Here is a 9613-nt window from a genome sequence, read left to right on the forward strand (position 1 = left end):
AGCTGTCAACTATCCCCTGAAGTAGTTCAGTGAGTAAGTTCACTGTCTAGGTGGGTTAGTGTTAAACTTACAATGAAAAGCTGGAGGCAATGTTGGGGTTTTTATGGTAAGTGAATTACAGCTCAAATTTAACACTGTTAAGGGAAAGGGTCACAGCTCAGTGATCAGTGTGGCTATCTACCCAGCTGTTGCATAAGAAATGATTTTGATAATTATAAAGAAAAGTTGGGTCAAGCATGGTGGTATGCCTGTAATCCGAGCCTACAATCTCATGTGTCAAGCTTTGACAGGATGTTTCATTGATATTTTGAAAGTCTTTTGTACTTCAAGCAGTTGAGAGGCAGATTACTCCCTGACCAAGATAGTTTCTTTGCAGGCCATGTTAAGGTTCAAAAGCAAGTTCTAGCATGTATTTTCCTTTTCTCTGTATAAAAAGTTGAACCTAAGTAGCATCTTCTATCACCTGTATTCCAAACAGAGAGTTACATAAGTGGCATATTCTATCACCTTTATTCTAAAGAGAGAATTGCATTCTAATTATATACAAGTGTACTGAATTTTGTCCCATGGAATTTTAATGGATACTGCAGTTTCACATATGATCTTGATTCTTTATCTTCCAAAAACCTTCTGATTTATGATAAGTTTATTTTATGGCTTTGTTCACATCTTTCCATTTCCATTTAGAAAACTCTACAGATTTTACCTCTTTACAAAATGAATTTAGTCAGAAAATATTTTTTGAACTTCATGGCAGAGAAGCAATAAAAACTGAATATAACAACTCTTTGAATTCATAATTTCTATATTACATTTGTCATATAAAGAAACAAGCTAAGATAATGTGTTTGTAAGTTGTTTGATGTGGGTATTTTGTTTTCAGTACAACTTACATTTTTTTATCTAAGACCCTTTCCACAATATTTCTAGTGTCACGAAGTCAGAGACTTAAGGAATGTTAAATTTAAGCAAGTGATGGATAAGATATGAATTACCAATCTTTTGTGTGGGAAAATATGGAGAATAAAACCCAGATGGATGGATGGATGGATGGAAGGATGTATGGATGGATCGATGGATGGATGGAGATAGATAGATAGATAGATAGATAGATAGATAGATAGATAGAGTATATACAGTTTTTATATTTTATTGTTTCCATTGAAGGCAGGACGGACTCCTTTTTCCCATATAGGTCCGAGAACTAGGTATGGGTGAAGAACTCACAATTTTTCTTCCAGCATCTCTAGCCCCTTGAATCTGCGCCTTTTATCCCAGAAATAGCCCTCACATTTAGGTCCAATCCAATTGTTTCTCAGTGGTCCTGCTTTTAATTAAGACTGATATGTGAGGTTAGGTGGAAGAAATACTGGCCATTCAGGCAGCCCTGACATTTTAGGCTGCCCAAAAGCTTTCTACAAAAATTCTCCCGGTTTTATGTAGGACACTAGAAAAGGAGCAAAGAACCCTGGATACATTAGATGATACAGAAAATTTTGACAAAGCAGGATGAATTCTATCATGGTGATACAGATTATTGTAATGAGGAGGTAAGAGTTTCTGGTTTAGATATATGTAACATGCTAGATAATCTGAAGATAAATATTAGACCATTTTTTCAGAGCTGAGGAACAAACCCAAGGTCTTGGGCTTGCTATGCAAGCACTCTAATAGTGAACTAAAGAACCAACCCCCATTTTTTATGGACATATTTTGAGAAAAGTAAGGAGGAAACAGAGGATTTAAGACTTATAGTAGTTCCTACCAATGTCTAATGCCATCTCATCGACATTCCTAGAATGTATTGGACTGATCTTGTTTGTGTTTTGGGCATATCATAGCATAGAAAGGGTTTTTAGTATTGAACTCACAAGCCCAAAGACACCCATTTAATGATTAGTTTGTAATCCTATCAGGAAAGAGGAGATGCAGCAAGTTGATGAGATGAAATGTAGAGGTACCTGCATTGAAAGGTTCAGATGAGGTGGTGCACTCCAGAACCTTAATCAAGAAAAGTCAGAATAAGGAAAATTAAATACAGGAGGAACCCTGACAATATGTGAGCAAAGCCTCTATTTGTTAATGCTTTAATGATTGTCATTACATGTCATCATGGGAGAACAGGAAGTAGTACAATGGGTATCCTTCTTTGAGAAATCAAGCCCACACTGTCTATAATATTTTTTAGAGGGTGGTAATATTTATTTTAGCACAATTTCAGAGGTTATAATCCGTAGTCATGCAGGAGAAGAGATGGGCAGTATATGGTTAATGACAACATATATCCATTCAAGTATGTTCCCTATGATGTTTCCTCCAACTAGATACATCACCTACTTTATTTTTAATTTTTTATTAAATTTATTTTTAGAACAATCTTTTCTTTTTTATAATAATATCCCAGTTCCCACTCCCTCACCTCTTCCTGCTCTCCCCACCTTCCTTTCACCCCAGCCCCATAAGCTCCTCAGAGATTTTAAGGCTTCCCAAGTGGAGACAAAAAGTCTGACACATCAGTTTGAGGCAGGACTGAGGCCCATCCCACTATATCTAGGCTGAGCAAGATATCCCTCCAAAATGAATGGTCTCCACAATGCCAGTTCAAGTACTAGGAATAATCACAATAATAATGTAAATCTCTCTGATAATCTGTAAGAGAGGAACTGAGGTAAACTCAAAATCATGTCCCAGATATCTGGCTGATCAGCTTTCAAGCAACAAATGAAATCATGGTTATCTGGAATATCTAGATGTAGATGTAGGTTCAGTTCAGTTCCAGTGGTCTTTTGTTACATTCAGTTTCTGGCTGTGTGTTTCAGAAATTATCATATAAGAAATTATCTCAAACCTTTTTAAGTATACAGAGCAACAGTCAGATTATGATATAGTACTGCCTTGATTATTTTAATTATAGCTCATAAACGTGGGAATATAATCAGTCAAATTAAGAACATTAATAGTTTCTTCAGATTTCTTGTCAACACTTATTTGTATTATAATGTAAAATTTGATTACCTCTGAAATGCTTGTAGCATATTAGAAAGCTTGAAATACTGCCCCTATGTCTACAGTATTTTGGTAATTATAATTTTTTCAAATGTTAAATGTACATATTAAATTGTGAGAATACAAAGCTACATACTTTTAAAAATGCTCTTTCAGAATTCACATTGGTAAAGGGTTAAAAGCCATGAACTCTGAAAGCATCCAAGGAAACCTTTTGTTCTAATATCAGTGGCCATGATGAAATTGAACACCGCATGCTCGCATTCAGGACATTTTGCTGAATAACACAGAGCTGATTTTAAAAATTTAGTACAAAATCTTTAAAGATTTATTTTGAATTTTTTTTCTCTTTGGCCACTTAATATTTTTCTTTAAAAATAAATTAGAGCACAAATACACAAACATCACGGATGGAATAAATTTTGGTTTTTGGATGGAGAAGAAAGCGAAAGGGAAAACACAGGATATTATTTAAGACACTGTTTATGACCTAAAAAATTCCCTTTTGTAGATGTTAATAATGTAATCCATTTTAAGTACTATATTAAAATGTGACATTTTAGGAAATTGTACATGGATAATGAACATAAGCCATTGATGTTCTTTGAGAATGCTGGTATTTTGATATGAATTTTGCATTACAATACTTTGACAAAAAAAAAGAAATAAAACAGTACAGGACTACTGTATCATGAACTCCATAGTCAAGGCAGTCAATAAGGCATGGAAGAGAAAACTGCTCATACCCCTCCTCCCCCCGCACTACTGAGAAACTGGTGGCAGATGATGACTTTTGGAGGAGGAAGGGTGAGTTTAATTTTAGGTGCTAATGCCAGGTCATTTGAGCAAACTTAGTGATGGCTCTTACACACGAGCATATGGGCAGGGAGTGTTACCCTAGGTAGGTTATTTAAAACAAAAACAAGGATGGGGTTAGGAATGTTGGAATTAAGAGAGTGCATCAGGAACCACTGAAAAGGAATAAAGGCAAATATGAACAACGTCACTGTGTGCGTGGATTAAATTCTCAAAGAATTTCAAAACTGTCTATGTAAAAGGTCACAGCTCAATAACATTAAAATCCGATGTAAAGTGTTATCTTTTGAAAGAAAAGTATGAGAAAGTCACTGTCGGTGCAATTTAGATTTTTGATATTGGACTAGAAGCATTTTTTTTTTTTTTTTTGCAGACCCAGATAAGGGGCCTGGCCCAGTTGATTCACTTGTGCTTTTAATTGTCTTCTTTTTTCCTTTGTTAGGAAGAATTACATAATGCCTCTATTCTTTTTTAGCATTACCACAAATGTTTTCATTATCTTCAGGGAAAGGTCATCTTAAGTGGCATTTCATTTTCTATCATCCGGTGAATAAATATTTGACTGTGAAAGTACCCTCGAACCTGACTGAAACACGAACAACTGGGAAGCCATGTGACTCTGTTACTTAATTTTATTTTGGTTTTTCGAGACAGGTTTTCTCTGTGTAGCTTTGGAGCCTATCCTGGAACTCACTCTGTAGAAGAGGCTGGCTTCAAATCGGTTACTGTAATTACATTAGATACCTTCTGTACTAGGTTTTTTTTTTTATTGCTGTGAAGACACACCATAACCATAGCAACTCTAATGAAGGAAAACCTTTAATAGGGCGTGGCTTACAAGTTCAGAGGTTTATAGTTCATTATTATCACTATAATGCATGCAGGTAGACATGGTTCTCTAGAAGGCTCTGAAAATGGAGAAGGAGCTACATCTTGATCCCACAGGGAAGAAAATGTGCTCTGAAACACTAGGCATGGCTTGAGTATATGACACCTCAAAGCTCTCCCACATCATGACATACATCCCCCAACAAGGACACCCTTGCTCCAACAAGGGCATACCCCTAGTAATATAAGATCCATATGAGCTTATAGGGCCAATTGTATCCAATTAACACACCTCCAAGATACCCTTAGAAGAGAGATGAGCAGCTTTATAGTGTCTCTAATAGAAGAGGTTTGTGAAGAGGAAAGCACTTTTTTTTTTTTTTACAGAAAAGCATAATCATTTGACTGACAAGAGTTTTAGAAGAAACATAGTGAATGCAGAGGCAAAAACTACTTTTCCTTCTACACATCTTAGGTCCCTGTTGGGGACTCCACAACATAACAGAACTTAAGAAGAGAACAGCATGAAGACTTACCTAGCACAAGCTTTCACAACTCCAGAGCCTTTCTGAGCAAGGGAAGCCTTCAACAGTGCTTAGACCTGAGATTTTCTACCAGAGTTGATGGAAAGTGGAACATTATAGAGCATGGGACAAAATAAAACCAGTATGAGTCAAGCAGTTGGATGCAAATAGAGAGGGCTTTTGGCTCATGTCCTCTCTGTGTGCCTTCACCAGTCTTCAGATATGAAGGTGCTCTTTCCTCCATGGAGGGACGGACATGTGGTGCTTCTGACCTACTTCAGAAAATTGTCGGAAAGCCCTTACTTTTTAAAATTATATTTTCTTTTCCTTTCTGTTCTTTATTTTAAAAGAAAACAATCATTTTTCATTTTACATACCAATCCCAGTTCCCATTCCTACACCTTCTCCATTCTATCTACCTTACCCATTCTAGCCCACCGCCCATCCACTCCTCAGAGAGAGTAAGGCACATTATTTTGGGGAAGGACCAAGGCCCTCCCTACTATATCTAGGCTGAGCAAACTATTTATCCAAAGAGAATATCCATCCAAAGAGAAAAAGTTCCAAAAAAAGACAGTAGAAGCAGTAGGGACAAATCATGGTGCCACTGCCAGTGGCCCTGCAGTCTTCCCCAGCCATGAAATTGTTAAACACATTCAGAGGCAAAAGGTTGGACCTATGCTAGTTCCTTCCCTGTCCTGCCGGCATTGTTCAGCTCTAATTAGCTCATGTAAACTGTTTCTGTGGGTGTCCCCATCATGGTCTTGACCTCTTTGCTCATATTCTCATTCCTCCCATTCTTCAACTGGACTTTGGGAGCTCAGTCCAGTGCTCCAATGTGGGTCTTTGCCTCCATATCCATCAGTTGCTGATGAAGGCTCATTCTATGGTGATATTTAAATATTCTCGGTCTGACTGCAGGGCAAGGCTAGTTCGGGCCCCTTCTCCTCTATTGCTTAAGGTCTTAACTGGGGTCATCCTTTTGGATTCCTGAAAATTTCTAGAGCCAGTTTTCTTGCTAGCCCAATAATGGCTCCCTCAATCAAAGTATCTCTTTCCTTGCTCTCATCTCTGTTCTTCCTCCATCTCAATATCCCGTTCCCTCAAGTTTTCTTTCTCCCTCTGCTTCTCCATTCCTCTCCTCCTCTAAACCTTCCACCCTCCCTGCTTCCCCCACACCCATGCTGCAAATTTTGTCAGGTAATCTTGTCTTTTTCCCCTTTCCAGGTGGATCTTTTATTTCTTAGGGTTCACCTTGATACTTAGCTTCTCTAGGATCATGGACTGTAGGCACAATATCCTCTGCTTTACAACTAGTATCCACTTATGAGTGACTAATATCATGTTCAACTTTCTGAGTCTAGGTTGTTTCACTCAGGATGGTTTTCTCTAGTTCCATTCATTTGCTTGCAAATGTCACGATGTCATTGTTTTTTACAACTGAGCACTACTCTAATGTGTAAATGTGGCACATTTTCTTTATCCATTCTTCAGTTGAGGGACATTCAGATTGTTTCCAGGCTCTGGCTTTTATTCTGCTATGAACATAGCTGAACAAATATCCTTGTAGTATGATTGAGTTGAAGAGCCAATACATATATGACAAGTTAAAGAGGCTTTTGATTATACTACAGATGTCTTAATTGTCTAGCATGACCAGAAACAAGAAAAATATTATGAAACAATCAAAATAAAGAGAGACAAAGCATGTATAAGGAATGTAGAAAGTGCTTTAAAAGATGTACATGCCTCATTAGGAATATGAGATTTAATCCCAAAGAGAAGGCATACAAATGCAAAGATTGTGGCAAGTCATTTACCCATCATCCAAATCTTAAAGCTCTCCAGAGAATCCATATTGGTAGAAACCTTACAGATGTCAAGAATGTGGCAAGACCTTTACCCAGTTCTCTAATATTCAAAGACATCACAGAATCCATACTGGTGAGAAACCTTAAAATGTCGATAATGTTGCAAATTCTTTTCTATCACAAAAATCTTCAACAGCTCTTCAATCAAAAATTCTTACACCTAGGGAGAGCTTTAATTAAGAGCACGAGTCATTTGAAGCGAATGTCTGAATAATCAGTCACTTCCTAGGTGCTTGAGGCTCTGCCATTTCAGTATTAGAGAAACTTCAGGTTCCCAGCAGCACCGTGCTCAAAGAGTCCACACAGAAGTGTCTCTGTGAGAAACAGAACCTCCTCCTGGCCAGAACTAATTCTTGAGGGTACTGAACAGACTGCCTAATAGTCCTGAACACAATCAAACAGAATATAAAATATATTTCTCTTCTGCCTAGTAGGATAGAAAACCTTATCCAAACTTAGGTTAATCTACAGGAATCCCTGGGATATTTATGGAAATGAAGTATTACTTCCCTGTAACTCTGAGAATCTGAATTGGGAAATGAAATCCATATCATAGCATATATGAAAATAAAAGGATTAGCTACCTTATGTTTATAGTACTGAAATTCTTTCCTATGAATATAGCTTCTCCTCCTGGTGTGGGAAGTCCTTCTGTCTGTGTGATGCTTTTATTGGTTAATGAATAAAGAAGCCGTTTTGGCCTGTGATAAGACAGAATAAAGGTAGGCAGGCAGAACTAAACTGAATGCTGGTGGAAAGAAGGCTGAGTCAGGAAGAAGCCATGTAGTCCAACTGGAGACAGACACCAGACAGGACCATACTGGTAAGCCACCATCACGTGGCCATATACAGATTAATGGAGATGGGTTAATTTAAGATATAATAATAAGCCTGGCCAAACAGTATTACAAATAATATAGTTTCTGAGTGATTATTTTATAGTCTGGGCAGCCAGGACTGAACAAGCAGCCCCAACAACATCCTCCATCTATTAAAAACACATGGAAAGTCATGTCATGCATAATGATTCATGCCTTAAATTCCAGAACTCGGTAGGTATAGACATGTAGATCTCTGAGAGTTCAAAGTCAACCTAGTCAACATAGTGAAATTTAGGATAGTTTGGCTATCAAGTGAGATTCTGTCTCATTGACAAAAAAAAAAAAACAATAAAATGAAGTTCCCAAAAAGGTGGAGCGTGAATGGTGATTCACACTTGTAATCCCAACATGAGAATGCAGAAGCATTTGGACATTTTTAGGCCAGCACAGTCTACATGGTGAGTTCCAGGACAGCCAGGAATACATGTGGAGAGCCTGTCTTACACATCATCAAGAGCAAACATGTTACCAGAAAATGCATAACACATGGACCTACACATTAGAATAGTACATGAGTGTGTCAGGAAGGTTATAATATCCAGGTCAATTAAAAACTCTCTTCACTTTCATTTTACGTGTGTGGGTGTTGGTGTTTTGCCTGAATGTATGTCTCTGCTGCACATGTTTGCACTGCCCAAAGAGGTCACAAGAGGGCATAATATCTTCTGCAACTGGAGTCACAGATGGCTGTGAGCCCCCATTTGCCTGAGTGTACTGCAACCTGGGTACTCTCCAAGAGCAATCGTACAGTAAAAATTTTACTAAAATATCTGAGTAATGTGTCCCAGTGATGCATCATTTGTACTTTGAATTATGCCTTGCAGAATATTCCATGGTCAGTGGTTGCTCTGTACTGTCAGCAGAGGTTATCATTTCTAATGGGAGCAGCATTCATTAACCACCTGATAAATGAACATTTATACTTTTGTACACGCACTCCAAGTATTTCTGGTTCCTAACTATGTGGAAAGATGCTCATGTATATGTACATGTTACATCATTTATACAAGGTTCACATTTTTATTTGAAATATTGTAGTAATTTAGTTTTTTTCTTACTTAATTTTTATTCATGATCATAAACTTAACTCTGCAATCCAGCTAGACTTGAAGGGGAATGAGGAGAATATGGAACCCAAAGAACTTCAGTGAGAGCAGAGATTACAGGGTACTGCGAGCAGATGGGGCTGAGGTGCTCTCCTGAGCTACAGAAGGAATGGTCTGGTGGGTAAGAAGCCCGCAAGTCAAAAGAATTAGAGTTGTCCACAGTCGGAAATGGTGATCTTCTTGCTGGTCTTGTCATTCCTGGACCCAAAACGCTCCATGGCTTCCACAATGTTCATGCCTTCTTTCACATTCCCAAAGACCACATGTTTGCCATCCAGCCACTCAGTCTTTCTGGTGCAGATAAAAAACTGGGAACCGTTTGTGTTTGGTCCAGCATTTGCCATGGACAAGATGCCAGGACCTGTATGCTTCAGGATGAAGTTCTCATCCTCAAATTTTTCTCCATAGATGGATCTGCCGCCAGTGCCATTATGGCGTGTGAAGTCACCACCCTGGCACATGAATCCTGGAATAATCCTGTGAAAGGAAGAACCCTTATATCCAAATCCTTTCTCTCCAGTGCTCAGAGCATGAAAGTTTTCTGCTGTCTTTGGAACTTTGTCTGCAAACAGCTCGAAGGA

At 38.1% G+C, this 9613-nt stretch overlaps 1 pseudogene; it reads right to left on the minus strand.

Moving 5' to 3' along the window:
- Positions 1–8996: 8996 nt before the first annotated feature.
- LOC142850971 (peptidyl-prolyl cis-trans isomerase A pseudogene) lies at positions 8997–9577 on the minus strand (annotated as a pseudogene).
- Between the last annotated feature and the right edge of the window lie 36 nt (positions 9578–9613).

The sequence above is a fragment of the Microtus pennsylvanicus genome, chromosome 5 (assembly GCF_037038515.1).
Source record: "Microtus pennsylvanicus isolate mMicPen1 chromosome 5, mMicPen1.hap1, whole genome shotgun sequence".
Classification (NCBI taxonomy): domain Eukaryota; kingdom Metazoa; phylum Chordata; class Mammalia; order Rodentia; family Cricetidae; genus Microtus; species Microtus pennsylvanicus.